This window comes from Schistocerca cancellata, chromosome 1 (assembly GCF_023864275.1).
Source record: "Schistocerca cancellata isolate TAMUIC-IGC-003103 chromosome 1, iqSchCanc2.1, whole genome shotgun sequence".
Taxonomy (NCBI): Eukaryota; Metazoa; Arthropoda; class Insecta; order Orthoptera; family Acrididae; genus Schistocerca; species Schistocerca cancellata.
The window spans coordinates 339,274,701-339,291,342 of record NC_064626.1 but is presented as its reverse complement, the minus strand read 5'-3'; positions in this window follow the sequence as shown (position 1 = coordinate 339,291,342).

Sequence of the window (16,642 nt, the reverse complement as noted above, 5' to 3'; positions counted from 1 at the left end):
GTTGATCTTTATTCCAATATTCTGTACAGGTTCCGAAACTCTCGGGACCGAGGTGATGCAAAAATTTTTTTGGTGTGTGTATTACCTGCTCTTTCCACAGTGCAATCAGTTTTTCTTACATTCAGTATAGCTTGAATTACCGTCGGTTTTGTTGGCGAACATATGAATAAACTGGAATTGAGCTCAGTGATTACAAAACATACGTTATGAATACTATGATCGGTGTGTCCGATGGCTTCTTGCACATGGCACATTGCTATTTTCTGTAGTTTTCTAATACACTAGTCAACAGTAGTTTGGAATGCTATCGTAAAATTTAGTCTACGATACTAGAGGTCTCATTTACCTCGGCACTTCATGTTTTATCCAGTTAGAAACCATATACTGGAAGGTGTTTACTACTGGCATGCTTTATGGCCATTTCCGAGTCATGTAAACATACCGCTGTCGTAGCGGTACACCGGGAGCAGTCCAGTATCAAAAACACATTCATTTTGTGTTCAGTACTGCAGTAACATGCCACGTAGAGGCATACAGCACCGTGATAAAGTCATGATAGAGGCTTTACCTTCACCAGGTCATGTACCTCAAGATGTGGTCGATCAGTTATATGTCACTTAAAATGGTGTGCGTAAGATTTGGGGAAAGTACGAAGAGACAGCAAATGTCAACAGCAGACCTCGCAGTGGTCGTCCTCGTATGACAACACCAATGCAGGATCCTTTCCTCCTACGGTCGGCTCGCAGGTGGCCAACATCAGCTGCCAGAACTATTGGAAATGACTTCTCTTGGGCAACAGGAATTTATATCTCAGACCACACAGTGCGTAGAATAATGTGTGAAGATGGTCTTCATTTCAGAAGACCAATGAGAAGTTTTGAATTGAACCAACGGAAACGAGGCAATCGACGGACCTGGATTATTGCATTGTGGAGTTTGCTGACGAGACCAGGATAGGTTTGTGACTGGACACTAGATCTGTTAGGGTTTGGAGAAGCGCTAGACGACGCCAGCAGCGCCGACACATTCAGGAAGGCCATCAGCTTACAGGTGGAAGTATGATGTTCTGGACGGCAACACTGATGGGACGGCACACCGCTGTAATTCCCATATACGGCAGTTATACTGGTCCCCTATGCCTCCTAGAGGTCCTACAAACGATTGTAAGAGCCTACAGACGTGACGTCGGTGACAACTTCAGCCTAGTCGATGACAATGCAAGACCGCGCCGTATTCTAGCAGTGTCTCGGTATCTTCAAAGATTCAGCATCAACCGAATGCAATGATCAACACAGTCCTCAGAAATGAATGCAACTGAACATGCATGGCACCTGTTGCAGGTGGCCCTTGCACAGCGCCCGAAGCCGCCTGACAATCTGTAGAACCTCACGGAAGCTGTCATTAAGGGATGGGACTTCATACCCCGAGATAAACTTGGTGGTCTCGTCCAGAGCATGCCTCGCAGGGCGGAAGAACCCATCCGTCTGTGGGGAGGATATACTCACTACTAAAGACTGACAATTATCACTATGAGATAAAGATTTTCGCTTTTTGTCGAAAGATTTTCACTTAGGAGAGAGCCTGCTTTGTTTTGTAATGATCTTTGGTAACTCAGGAATTCAGAAGAAATTATGTTAATTTTGTTAATAAGGTGTTGTACAAACTGCAGTGGATGCACTATAATGAGTCACTGTAATAAATTCTATGACATTCCAAACTTTTATTGAGGGGTGTACTTGGAATTAACTCGATTTTGTACCAGATTGAGCATACTATACTCGTCATACCGCATGGTATTATGAGACTGTTGAGAAAGGCGTTTGAGAACTCCAGATGTGCCTCGATGAGCTCCTCAAGATGGCACCTCGATCACTGCTGTACCTTGTGTTATTCAACTGTTATTAGATTATAACTATTTGTCTGTTAAAACTTGATTGGACTTAATGTATCTTTGGTAATTGACTCTCATGAGCTGTTATGCGTGTCGCACTCTAATGTGAAATGTTGTTGTGGTTGGTGTACATTGAAGAGCCAAAACATTATGACCACCTACTTAAAAGGGTGTTGTTCCACCTCTGGAAGTCAGTTCTGCAGTGATTCTGCGTGCCATGGATTCGACAAGTAGTTGACAGTTTTTCCGAGGTTTGTGGCACCAGATGCCTAAGCACAGGTCACACACTTTCCGTAATTTTTGGGCGGTTAGTTTGTGGGCGCGGAGCTGGCGCTCGTTAGCGTCCCAGCTGGGTTTCATCGGACTCAGATAAGCCAAATTTGATGGCCAAGACATCAATGTGAGTTCACTATCACGATCGTCAAACCATTGCAGCACGATTCTGACGTTGTGACACGCACAGTTATTCTGCTGGAAGTTGACATCGCTGTTGGGGAACACATGAGGCATAAGGGGTTACAGGTGGTCCCTAATAACGTTCGGCTCCCCCCCCCCCCTCGGAGTTTCCAGTCCTCCCGCGGGCGTGGGGCATGGGTATGTGTGTTGTCCTTAGCGTCAGTGGCGCGCTGCATGATTCGACCAGCCGTTCGCCTGGATGGCAGCGTATATATGGATACGACCATCAACCTGGTTCAACAACAAACGCAGTTCATCTGCTCACGCGACCCGATTCCATTGATCCAATCTCGATGATCCCGTGCCCACTGTAATCATACCCGACGATGTTGTTGGGTCAACATGGGAACATGTAGGGGTCTTCTGCTGCGGAACACCTTGTTTAATACTGTGCGCTGGACTGTGGGCTCCAAAACACTTATGCCTCTACCAGTACTGTACTCTGTTGTTAGATCTGCCATACATCGTCGCCCATCCTACTACAGAGAGCGGGCGAGCCTCTGATCTCTATTTTCTGTGATGAAGTATGGACGTCCAACTTCTTGTCGCCTACTAGTGGTTTCAGCATTCGGAAACCTCTTTCCATAGACGCTCCCGACAGCTCCCAGGCGATGGGGGACAACAATCTGACTTTTGTCAAAGTCGCTTAAGTCGGCGGATTTCCGCATTTGCCCCACTTATTTTCGCTAGACGTGTTCCTTACTCGTCTCTGCGCCGCTCATATACTTCTCTTAATGCGTAACGTGCCTTCAGCACCACCAGGCAGCTTGCAACGTCGCGGTTGGCAATGGTCATAATGTTTTGGTTCATCAGTGTATATTCTAAAATTATGACAGCCCTGCTACCGTCTTTGACAGATCAATGTGTGCTGCCGCTCTCACACACGCGGTTTGAAAGACGACGGACCGCATCCACCTCTAGTGCGAGCGTTCGAAGTGTGACATCATAACCCTATTTTTTTCATCATTAACTTATTCCAAAGAGTTGTAGAAAATGGGTCATAACGTTCCCAGTCCCAAGTCAATACTGTGTAGTATATTATCTCGTATGTGTAAGTAATATTTTCTTAACATGTTGGCCATACTTTTTTTACGCTTTTGATTTTTCTTCTTCTTCTTCTTCTTCTTCTTCTTCTTTTTCTATAGATCTACAGCTCATATTGAAACTTGATCTCTTCAGCAATTCTCCGCCAGTTACTACGACCCAACGCCAGAGCATTTCGTGTCCTACAATCCTTTTTCTGCAGTTCCAGATCCATATTCCCGTCGCTCCGTTCCCTTTGGCTCCCTAGATTTCAACCTAATATCCCTTTATGTAGTTCCGTATCACTCATTCGCACCACATGACCTGCCCATCTCAGTCACACTGGTTTCACTATTCTTCTAAAAAGTGCAGTACCAGTTCGAGAACATTGTTTCATACAAGCGTCATATCATTTAGCTTCCCCCTACCCCCACTATCATTTTCCCACACGAGCGACGTATTATTCGGCGACCCCTCGCCCTTTCCTCCCTCCTCCTTGATACACTAATTTCCGTTCCGTAGAATCTGGTTAAGACTTTTCAAAATAAATTTAAGTACAGTGAGCGTGAAAATAGATGTTTTGCTGCTAATTATAATACACTTTAGGTACACATTTTGCACTTGGGCAGCACTCAGCTTGGCACCCTAAGCGGGCGCTTGTGTCACTGTGGTCTGAAACCGGCGCTAAGTAGGATTATCCTTACATACAGTGTAAACTTCGTGATTATACCCCTTTCTTCGTCTTCCTCTTTGACATTTTGGGCCAACACTTCTTGGAACTTGGTTGCTTTCAAAGACTTCTAGCGCTGAAGTATCTTCTGATGTTAACAACTAAGTTTCCGAGGCATATATAAGCACTGGTCTTATAAGTGGTTTATAAATTGTTAATTTGGTGATACGAGTTCAGAGATTACAGGAAGACAATATTTTAGTGCAAAAAGGGCTTTATTAGCTTTTATTTTTTGAATAATACCGTCTAGATCTTTACTCAAATTTTCGTTATTTATCATACCGTTTCGGCTATTGCCATCATCAGATATCTGCAGTTAAAATTAGAGGAACATAAACAGCTATAAGCGTTTGTTACACAATAGCAAGATGCAAAAGTTAAAAAATTTAAAAAATTAAATCTTAATATTTCATTTTCATGTTTTGTTGTTGCATAACAAAGGCCTGTCACTCACTATGTTTCTCTAAACTTAATTGCAGACAGATGATGATTGCAGCAGACGAATTGTGTAACAAACGCTTATCGCTGTTTATGTTCCTCCAATTTTAACTGCAGATATCTGATGATGGCAATAGCCGATCAGAGATATTTAAAAGTGCTCAAGTCTCCCAAAAGTTAGTGAGGATGCCGTATTATCCGCACATGCTTTGTCAGCAGCTATATATTTTGTTTTCTGTTGGTTATTATTTAAACCCATATTCGTACTGAGCTGCTCAAGTGCGATGAATGTGTGTTCCATTGCCGTCCTCGTCCTTGCAGCTGTATCTACGTCATCAGCATAGTCAAGAATCTGCACGGATTTATAAGGGATCGTTCCTCTGCTGAACAGATCTGCGTACCTCGTAACCTTCTTGACAACCAGCAGGTTACTAAGGCCTCATAAAATTTACGATTGAATTTGGTGCCATTTCGCGGTTCTCACCAATCTGGTGGTGTCAGTAAACGGTGTAAAACAGGACATTTTGCGTTTATTTGTATGTAACATGCCATAGGAGACTTCATAGTTGTATTAACTAGTGCATGAACTATAAATTATGACTTCCTTCTAATAAAATATGGAGTAGTAAAATTTAAGAGAGTTTAGTAACAACGTAAGATTTCTCCCCCTTTAGGAAATATTAAAAACAATATGCGTCGGGACATCTCCTCTGACCTTACATCGTACTGTACGTCCATGCCTAGTGGACCAGACACCGTTCTTTCCGTTCCTATACTACTCTGTACCTCATTCACTACCATTCGTCACAAGCCTTAATAATTTCTCAGGAGTTCCTACTTCATCCAAAGACTGGTACAGTTGCTCTCTGTCTATGCCATCAGACATTGCCTTGTAATTAAGGAAGAGATTATGTGTGCCAGTCACAAATTCAACTGTCTTTTCTCAAATTTTTCTTAGGGTAAATATCTGTCCTTTAGTTGATTTCGCTTGAGTCACAATCTAAGTAAGAAGTTACTCTTAATATAATAGTACTACATACGTCTTGATAGCCATGCTGTCAAACAGATAATACGTGATAAATAATTAGAGTATTGAAGTGACGATGTTCAGAGCAATATTTTAGATATACAGACAGAGAAACGATTTTTTCGCGCTCTCAACGCATGCTTCACCACCTCTTCCTCACCTCACTCTGAAGTTAGCCGCTGACTTTTTATTCATCTTGGCGCAGTTTTGGCCTGCCGACAGCGTCTTCAGCAGCACGGAGCTGCGCAGGCAGCCGAGAACTTGGGCCCCTTTTGTCCTCCGCCGACGCCTCACAAAACCGACGCGACGCTTCACTTCACAGGCAGATCTAAACACGCTTCTTCCCCTTGGCCGCATCCGATTTCTTTCCTCTCGTCTCTCGCTTTATTCGTGGCCGCTGCCCCCTCTGCTCAACCCCTCTCTCCCCCGGAGAAGGCGCTTTTCCTTTTTTGCCGCTCCGCACCGCCTCGAAAGCCATTTAGCAAGTACGCTGCTCGCTGGGGCAAGAATTGTCGCACTGCGGTGTTCTCGGCCCGGGGGGCAATGCGCCCTGGACCGCGGAGAAAAATATGAGCTCCGGAGAATTACTGGCAAGCCACTTAGGTCTGTGATATTTAGAGAGAAAAGCCGTCTCGCAAGTTTTAAGCCAGATGGTGTCAGACGCGAATGCGCCGAAGAAACGCCAGGTGCTGTATTTGTTAACAATAAGACACGGGGAAAATATTAGGGTAGCATTCGGGAAAAGAGCTAAGGTAAAGAGATAGTTAGTTTCTTTCCAAGTATTACTCCGCAACTCAGGGTGGGCTCGATTTGTACAGAAGAAAGTGCGAAAAGTGGCCACTGACTCTAAATAATGAAAATTATGGGATCGTCGACATTAGTGCAAAAAGAACTCCATTAAAGCTCGGTTACGCGGTACATCCTACAAATATAAAGGCTGTCGATTCGACTAAACAGCTACAGATAACAATTATGAACAACTTAAATTGGAACGACAACATAAATAATGTTGTAGGGGAAGCGAACCAAAGATTGTGTTTCAGTGTCAGAGCACTTAGAAGACGCAACAAATCCAGTATAGAGACTGCTTACGCTTCTCTTACCCGTCTTCTGACAGTGTACTGTTGTGTAGTAGGTGATGCTTAGCAGATAGATTTGGTGAAGGAGTTGAAAGAAGGGCAGTTCGTTTTGCACTTCGCTGAAATAGAGGAGAGAGTGTGACGGATATGATTTGCAAGCTGGTGTGGTAATCATTACAACAATGCAATTTTTCGATGCAGCGAAGCTTTTCACGAAATTTCAAGCACCAATTCTCTCCTCCAAATTTATTTTGTTAACTCACACCTGCATAGGAGAAAATGATCATCGTAATAAAATAAGAGAAATCAGAGCTCGCACGGAGAGATTTGTGTTCGTTCTTCTGTGCGGTCTTCGAGAGTAGAACGGGAGAGAAATGGTGTGGAAGTGGTTCGATGAAACCTCTGCCAGGAACGTAAGTGTTTGCAGAGTACTCATGTAGATGTAGGTGGAGGTGTATTCCTAGTGGAGATATGAAAATTGCAACTAGTTAAATCAGCACCGAACCAGAAATCTGTGAAATTTGCAGCCAGCTTACCTGCAACTACCTGATCACTACGACACGGCTTACTGCGCCCCGAGTCCTCGCTCACCCGCGCCCTCCGGCCGCAGTGGGGTGCTGCGCGGCCTTGACCGAGCTGCGTCGACGCCGCCACTCAGGTGACCTACGCGAACAAAATATCCTACTGCCGAAAGATGTGCGAGAGCACCACCAATTGTCGGTATAACGCTCTACGATATTCTCTCTTACACACGTATGTGACACTCGTTCTACATGTTTTAATATTTACACTACTGGTCATTAAAATTGCGGCACCAAGAAGAGGTGCAGATGATAAACGTGAATCAATTGGACAAATACAATATACTAGAACGGACGTGTGATTGCATTTTCACGCAATTTGGGTGCATAGATCCTGTGAAATCAGTACCCAGAACAACCACCTCTGGCCGTAATAACGGCCTTGATACGCCTAGGCATTGAGTCAAACAGAGGTTGGATGGCGTGTACAGATGCAGCTGCCCATGCAGCTTCAACATGATACCACAGTTCAACAAGAGTAGTGACTGGCGTATTGTGACGAGCCAGTTGCTCAACCACCACTGACCAGAGGTTTTCTACTGGTGAGAGATCTGGAGAATGTGGTGGCCAGGGCAGCAGTCGAACATTTTCTGTATCCAGAAAGGCCCGTACAGGACCTGCAACATGCGGTCGTGCATTATCCTGCTGAAATGTAGGGTTTCTCAGGCATCGAATGTAGGGTAGAGCCACGGGTCGTAACACATCTGAAATGTAACGTCCACTGTTCAAAGTGCCGTCAAGGCGAACAAGAAGCGACCGAGACGTGTAACCAATGGCATCCCATACCATCACGCCGGGTGGTACGCCAGTATGGCGATGACGAATACACACTTCCAATGTGCGTTCACCGCGATGTCGCCAAACACGGATGCGAACATCATGATGCTGTAAACAGAACCTGGATTGATCCGAAAAAATGACGTTTTGCCATTCGTGCATCCAGGTTCGTCGTTAAGTACACCATCGCATGCGCTCCTGTCTGTGATGCAGCGTCATGGGTAACCGCAGGCACGGTCTCCGAGCTGATAGTCCACGCTGCTGCAAACGTCGTCGAACTGTTCGTGCAGATGGTTGTTGTCTTGCAAACGTCCCCTTCTGTTGACTCAGGGATCGAGACGTGGCTGCACGATCCGCTACAGCCATGCGGATAAGATGGCTGTCATCTCGACTGCTAGTGATACAAGGCCGTTGGGATCCAGCACGACCTTCCGTATTACCCTCCTGAACCCACCGATTACATATTCTGCTAACAGTCATTGGATCTCAACCAACGCGAGCAGCAATGTCGCGATACGATAAACCGCAATCGCGATAGGCTACAATCCGACCTTTATCAAAGTCGGAAACGTGATAGTACGCATTTCTCCTCCTTACACGAGGCATCACAACAACGTTTCACCAGGCAACGCCGGTCGACTGCTGTTTGTGTATAAGAAATCGATTGGAAACTTTCCTCATATTAGCTCGTTGTAGGTGTCGCCACCGGCGCCAACCTTGTGTGAATGCTCTGAAAAGCTAATCATTTGCATATCACAGAATCTTCATTCTGTCGGTTAAATTTCACGTCTGTAGCACGTCATCGTCCTAGTGTAGCAATCTTAATGGCCAGTAGTGTATATCCTTCTTTTCCTTCTTTTATGATGCGCATCTACATCTCTGCCTGGCTGAGGAACTATCAAAACATTTCTCTACCGTTGCACTTTCGATCAGCGGACGGGAACGACGAACGCCTAAGTCTTTCCGTACGAGCACTGATTTCCCTCATCTTATTACGATCAACACTCCTAAACGAAATATTTTCGGAATAGAGGGAGAAAGTTGGAGATTGAAATTTCGTGAAGAGAACTTACCGCAACGGAGATATCCTATTTTCTACTGATTGCCACCCGAACAGCCCTGTCATGTCTGTGACTCTCTCCATTATTTCGCGATAATACAAAACTAGCTGCCCTGGTTTGAACTTTTTCGATGTCATCATTTACTGCTATCTGGTAAGGATCCCTTGCCGCACAGCAATACTACAGCAGGGAACGGACAAGCGTAGTGTAGGGAGTCTCTTTAGTAGACTGGTTGCATCTTATGTTCGGGAAATAAAATATAGTCTTTGGTTTTACTTCCACACAGGATTATATATCGTTCCAATTAAATTAGTTCGTAACTCTTACTCTAGATACTTATTTGAACTGATAGCCTTTGGATCTGTGTGAGTTATCGTGTAATCGGCATGTAGCGGGTTCCTTTTATAGTACTCATGTAGCTGACGCCACATTTTCGTTACTTAAAGTCAGTTGTCACTTTTTTCACCATACCGCTATTTCGGCTAAATCATTTCCCAATTGGTTCTGATATTTTGATGAGTTTACGATACTATAAATGACAACGTCATTTGCAGACGATCTATGAGGGTTACTTAGACGGTCTCCTATATCGTTTTGTAGGTCAGGAACTTCCTTGGGGAACGGCAGATACCAGTTCTGCTTTGCTCCGTACCTCTCCAACAGTTTCAATGAAATATGACTTTTCCGACAGGAAATCACAAATCCATTGACACAACTGAGGTGATACTCCATATCCACGTGATTTGATTAAAAGTCGCACTTGAGGAAAAGTAACATAAGCCTTCAGGAAGTCTAGAAATATGGAATTAATTTGACGTACCTTCTCGATAACACTCATTACTTGATGAGAATACGATGCTAGCTGTGCTGCACAAGAACGATTATACTGTCCATACTGACCCTCATGTCAATGGATCGTTTTCTTCGAGATATTAATTTTTGAACATTTTATAATTCTGTTTGTTCATGGGTATTTTCAGAATGTTTTGGTACAAAGACCTGTGGTCTCCGGTGGTCCGCTACGAAGTAATAATGTAATTATGACGTAATAGTTTTCTTACTACAACTAACTTTGTTTCTATGAAAATACTTTCACAACAGTGAAAAAGGCTGTAATATGAGATCACCAAAACGCAGTAACAGGAAAGGATGAGGTTATTCGTGCGCGTCTATGTAAAGATGCAAAACTGCTGTTAAGGAATTGTGTCGCTGTGGGAACAGCTGAGCATTTCCGTTGTGTTCGGTGAATCCATAGAGGAGATCAATGTCGGCCGATTGGTCATGAGTAAATTTACGCATTCCATTGTTTATCACCTGTCTGTGTACAACTGATGCTGTGGAAAAAACTGGACCGAGCAGTACTGACTGGAAGCTTGAGGACCATGAATAAAGTAGGCCTTAATGTTGTCAGCAGGAAGTGTCAGCATTAAGTGAATGGAATAAGTTTGTCTCTAAACAAGACACACAGTGCACACCGTCAACAATGACACTGTTGTGCTGTTATTTTCAATGCAATACCGCTACAAGGGGTAAGATAACAAAAGAAACGTAATTGTTCGTTTCTAAAATAAAAAAAAACGCGTTTTATTGCTGCATTGTATTTTATTTCTCCCATAAGCGTTTCGCCTTTATTCACTTTAAGGCATTATCAGCAGAATCTAGAATTATACAGTTATGTTTTGATATGTTATTTGTAGATTATAAAACAGTTCATGTCTCGTTTTTTTTTATATAAGTAAGTGATTACTTACAGTTCTTCACGTTTTTAGTTGGCATCGGTATTTCCTCTTATCTGGTCATGTGCTGGATGTCCCACTACGGCTCTGTTTACGAAATGTAAACATGTTTCTACGTTCCGAATTTTTTTCTTCTCATTTTTCATCTTTTTTGCTCTCGCTGTAGTGATGCACTATCGATCTCCGTCATTAAGACGCAAAAATTTTGAGTTTAGTGTGCGTCTAGTTGTATTTGGTTTGTTTATGTACATGTTGTCACCCTTACGAAATATGTTCTCAGAACTAACATCTATTCTTTCTGTTATGTTTATATCTGTGTATGTGTGTGTGTGTGTGAGAGAGAGAGAGAGAGAGAGAGAGAGAGAGAGAGACAGAGAGAGAGAGATAGAGACAGAGAGACTGACTTTCGTCTTTTTTATTGGTTGGCGGTGTTGGTAGTTATTCAATTCAAGTTGTTGAATGTTGAAGCTGTCAGAGAACGGTTGAAAGTTTTGGTGTTCAGCTGATCTGTGTTTTGGTGTAAATGTTATTTAGAGAGGTTCATGGGCAAGTGAGTTGAAAGGGGGTATTATAATATTCCTCTGTTGTAGTGTTACTCTATTATTTTATCTATTAGTGTAAGCAATAAGTTGCTGGCATGTATACTTGTTCATGCAACAGGGTTTTCGTATCTGCTTTGGCTTTCTGTATGTGATAATTTTCTTGCAAGGTTAGGAGGTGTTTTTTTATTATTTATTCTAATTATTATCAAGTCTTCTTTCCTAGTGGTTGGTTTGTTATTATGTTCTCTAAGGTGTTCTGCAAACGTGGCGTTGTTTGTTCCATACTTCCAGGTTCTCATGTGTTCTTGGTATTTGACATGAAATGTTCTGCCTATTTGTCCTATGTGTCTGCAATCACAAATGTTATACGGTAACTGATATAAACCTGCTTTCTGGTATATGATATCTGTTTTTTGTCTGTTCCGGAGTGTATTTTTGGATATAATTGTCTGTTGTGTATGCTATATTTATTCCCAGTCTTTTGAAAATGTTGGTGATTTAATGTGTGAGTTTGTGTTTGGATGTCATTGTGTACCATCTCGTGTTTTCCTTCATATTTTCCTGAATATTCTGTGTAGTTGTATGGCAGTGAGGGTTTCTGATTGTGTTTGGTTCTGTTGTGATGTTTTCAATCGTTTTGTGCTTTCTGCCTTTATTTTACTTTTAATATTGTTGTTTAGTTTTCTGACTATTTTAATACTGTACCCATTGTTTAGGGGTATCTGAATTATTATGTCCAGTTCTTTTTGGTAGTTTTTTTGTTGTTGTTGTTGAGTGGCACTGCGTTGAGTCAATGGAGCATGTGTCGAAGTGCTGCTAGCTTTTGTGAGTCTGGTTGATACGAGGATTGGGGAATGATAGTGTCAGTTGCTTTGAGTTAATGGTAAATTTCAATGATATGCTTATCGTTTTGTTTTTTGATTGTTATATCCAGAAATTTAATTTGGTTGCATGTTCATTTTCAATTGTGAATTTTGTATTTTAATGAACCTTATTGATGTCAGTATGTAATTTTTTAATTTTCGTTTGTGGTTCGTCTATTAAGTAGAGGATGTCACCCTGAATACACCGTATTTTATTATAAAGTATGCTTTCTCGAGTATAAGAGATACGACTTTTAAAATCCATGTTTGTAATTTGGGCTTAAATTTTTACACTGTGTTTTCTGAAGATATCCTTGTAAAAAAATTATTTGGTCCAACATAAAATGAAAAACTATAACCGCTTACGACTGTAAAAATTCATGCAATACAGTCCTCGTTCGAACATGTCCAGTCATCTTCTACAGGACACCACAAAAGGGCGGGCCGGTGTGGGCCCTAGGCCCTTGTCCCTGTCAGGAAAGTTAGGACTAGGGGATTAGTGGACACTTCACTGACATTTTCTGGTTTTAAATTTCACTGGGTGCAAATTTCACTAGGTGCAGTTTATAGGACGCCATTCAAAATTACTCATATCCAAATTTATGGTAATGAATAGTTACTTATTTTACCAATCTTCTCTTCTTCCTTAGTTTAAAGAAAGGTAATTGCCCTTTGGGTTTGTACTAAACAATGAGCACACTCACCTAATACTGTATGCTGCCATCTTTCATACACAAAACAGTGTGACACATCTTGTGGCTATATGGGTACAGAACCTGGACTGTGCTCAATGGGAATATTTATTACTTCTCCAATTATAGCAATTCCATTTCCTTGAAAGATACTCTGTGGGTAAACTGTCCTGTAACTTTTTTCCAATAAAATTCACAGTGGTCGCTGAATTCAACTCTGACCGTAGTGGGACCCAGGGTAGACTTGTTACCTTTGCTCAAACGAATAGTTGTCGTTTTCGGCCTATCACATTACCGTATTAGCAACTCTGAAGCAACGTGATAGACTGAAACGGGATACTGGTAAGGAGTCTCTCTGGAGATCGTGATTGCAATCCCTTAATCGGGCAGGTAGTTTAAAAAATTTAAAAAGGGAAGTGGATAGGTTAAAGTTAGGTGTAGTGCGAATTAGCGAAGTTCGGTGGCGGGAGGAACAAGACATTTGGTCAGGTGAATACACGGTTATAAATACCAAATCGTAGGGGTAATGCAGTAGTAGGTTTAATAACGAATAAAAAAATAGGAGTGCGGGTAAACTACTACAAACAGCATAGTGAACGCATTATTGTGGCCAAGATAGACACGACGCCCATTCCTCCTACAGTAGTACAAGTTTATATGCCAAATAGCTCTGCAGGTGACGAAGAAATTGGTATGATGAGATAAAAGAATTTATTCAGATAGTGAAGGGAGACGAAAATTTAATAGTCATGGGTGACTGGAATTCGATAGTAGGAAAAGGAAGAGAAGGAAACGTAGTAGGTGAATATGGATTCGGGGGGAAGAAATGAAAGAGGAAGCCGCCTGGTAGAATTTTGCACAGAACGTAACATAATCATAGCTAACACTTGGTTCAAGAATCATAAAAAAAGATTGTATACATGGAAGAAGCCTGGAGATACTGACAGCTTTCAGATAGATTATATAATGGTAACACAGAACCAGGTTTTAAATTGTAAGACTTATCAAAGGGCTGATGTGGACTCTGACCACAATCTATTGATTATGAACTTTAGATTAAAACTGAAGAAACTGCAAGAAGGTGAGAATTTAAAGAGATGGGACCTGGATAAACTGACTAAACCAGAGGCCATACAGAGTTTCAGGGAGAGCATAAGGGAACAATTGACAAGAATGGGGGAATGAAATACGGCAGAAGAAGAATGGGTAGCTTTGAGGGATGAAGTAGTGAAGGCAGCAGAGGATCAAGTAGGTAAAAAGACGAGGGCTAGTAGAAACCTTTGGGTGACGGAAGAAATACTGAATTTAATTGATGAAAGAAGAAAAGAGACCTTTGGAGAAAAGAGAACCACTTGCATGAATATCAAGAGCTCAGATGGAAATCCAGTTCTAAGCAAAGAAGGGAAAGCAGAAAGATGGAAAGAGTATATAGAGTGTCTATACAAGGGTGATTTACTTCAGGGCAATATTATGAAAATGGAAGAGGATGTAGATGAAGATGAAATGGGAGATATGATACTGCGTGAAGAGTTTGAAAGAGCACTGAAAGACCTTAGTCCAAAAAAGGCCCTAGGAGTAGACAACATTCCATTAGAACTACTGACAGCCTTGGGAGATCCAGTCCTTACAAAACTCTACCATCTGGTGAGCATAATGTATGAGACAGGCGAAATACCCTCAGCCTTCAAGAAGAATATAATAATTCCAATCCCAAAGAAAGCAGGTGTTGACAGATGTGAAAATTACCAAACTATCAGTTTAATAAGTCATGGCTGCAAAATACTAACGCGAATTCTTTACAGACAATTGGAAAACCTGGTAGAAGCTGACCTCGGGGAAGATCAGTTTGGATTCCGTAGAAATGTTGGAACACTTGAGGCCATACTGACCCTACGACTTATCTCAGAAGCTAGGTTAAGAAAAGGCCAACCTACGTTTATAGCATTTGCAGACTTAGAGAAAGCTTTTGACAATGTTGACTGGAATACGGCTGTGGTAAAACACAGGGAGCGAAAGGCTATTTACAATTTGTACAGAAACCAGCTGGCAGTTATAAGAGTCGAGGGGCACAAAAGGGAAGCAGTGGTTGGGAAGGGAGATAGACAGGGTTGTAGCCTCTCCCCAATGTTATTCAATCTGTATATTAAGCAAGCAGTAAAGGAAACAAAAGAAAAATTCGGAGTAGGTATTAAAATCTTTGGAGAAGAAATAAAAACTTTGAGGTTCACCAATGACATTTTAATTCTGTCAGAGACAGCAAAGGACTTGGAAGAGCAGGTGAACAAAAAGGACAGTGACTTGAAAGGAGGATATAAGATGAACATCAACAAAAGCAAAATGAGGAGAATGGAATGTAGTTGAATTAAGTCGGGTGACAGTGAGGGTATTAGATTAGGAAATGAGACACTTAAAGTAGTAAAGGAGTTTTGCTATTTGGGGAGAAAAATAACTGATGATGGTCGAAGGAGTGAGGATATAAAATGTAGACTGGCAATGGCAAGGAAACCGTTTCTGAAGAAGAGAAATTTGTTATCGTCGAGTATAGATTTAAGTGTCAGGAAGTGGTTTCTAAAAGTATTTGTGTGGAGTGTAGCCATGTATGGAAGTGAAACATGGATGATAAGTAGTTTGGTCAAGAAGAGAATAGAAGCTTTCGAAATGTGGTGCTACACAAGAATGCTGAAGATTAGATGGGTAGATCATATAACTAATGAGGAGGTATTGAATAGAATTGGGGAGAAATGGACTTTGTTTCACAACTGGACTTGAAGAAGGGATTGGTTGGTAGGAAATGTTCTGAGGCATCAAGGGACCACCAATTTAGTATTTGAGGGCAGCGTGGAGGGTAAAAATTGTAGAGGGAGAGCTAGAGATGAATACACTAAGCAGATTCAGGAGGATGTAGGCTGCTATACGTACTGGGAGATGAAGCAGCTTGCACAGGATAGAGTAACATGGAGAGCTGCATCAAACCAGTCTCAGGACCCAAGACCACAATAGCAAAAATCTATGACCAACACCTGCCACCAACATTTTCCCGCTGAAGAACAATCGACAGTTGCAGGAATGGAGGAAAAGAAGCACGAAATCTATTTCAGACAAGCCCTGTTTGGATATGAATAACAAATACCTATGTGGAGGTCAATTAGGAACCCCAGTGCTCAACATCAGCAGTTCCAACAGCACCTAGAATTCACAGAAGAGAGCAATAGCGAAATTCATTGACGGAAGGTGTTGGGAACATCAGAGAGGAACATGCTCAGGGTTTTCATCTGCCATATGTCACTATAACGGTTCAGTGCTGGAGTATAATGATGCAAGACGAAAATCAGAAAGTGGGGCTTTATGACTGAGGATGAGTCCTGTGAGTGTGGTGACTTGCAGGATCCACAATACCTCCTGGTCTGTGGAAACCCACCCAATCCTTGCACTACAGAAGATCTACATGCAGCAGGTGATAAGGCCGTCAAGACAGTTGAATTCTGGAGTTGATGTTCCATTTAACATAAAATTAGCAGTGCCTGGCAGAATTTCGTTATTAGTTTTGTTATTTTATGTTACCTTTTCCTTTCAGTGGGATCAATGGATTTGTAAAAAATCACTATACAAACGTCCAAACCCTAAGAGAACATTCACAAAATTTTACAACTGAAAGATGACTGTGCTGATTGTGTACTTTCTCTAGTGATCTTTGTATGGTTCCCGAAGTAGGTGGCGATGTAAAAGTATGGTCTTCGGCCAATATT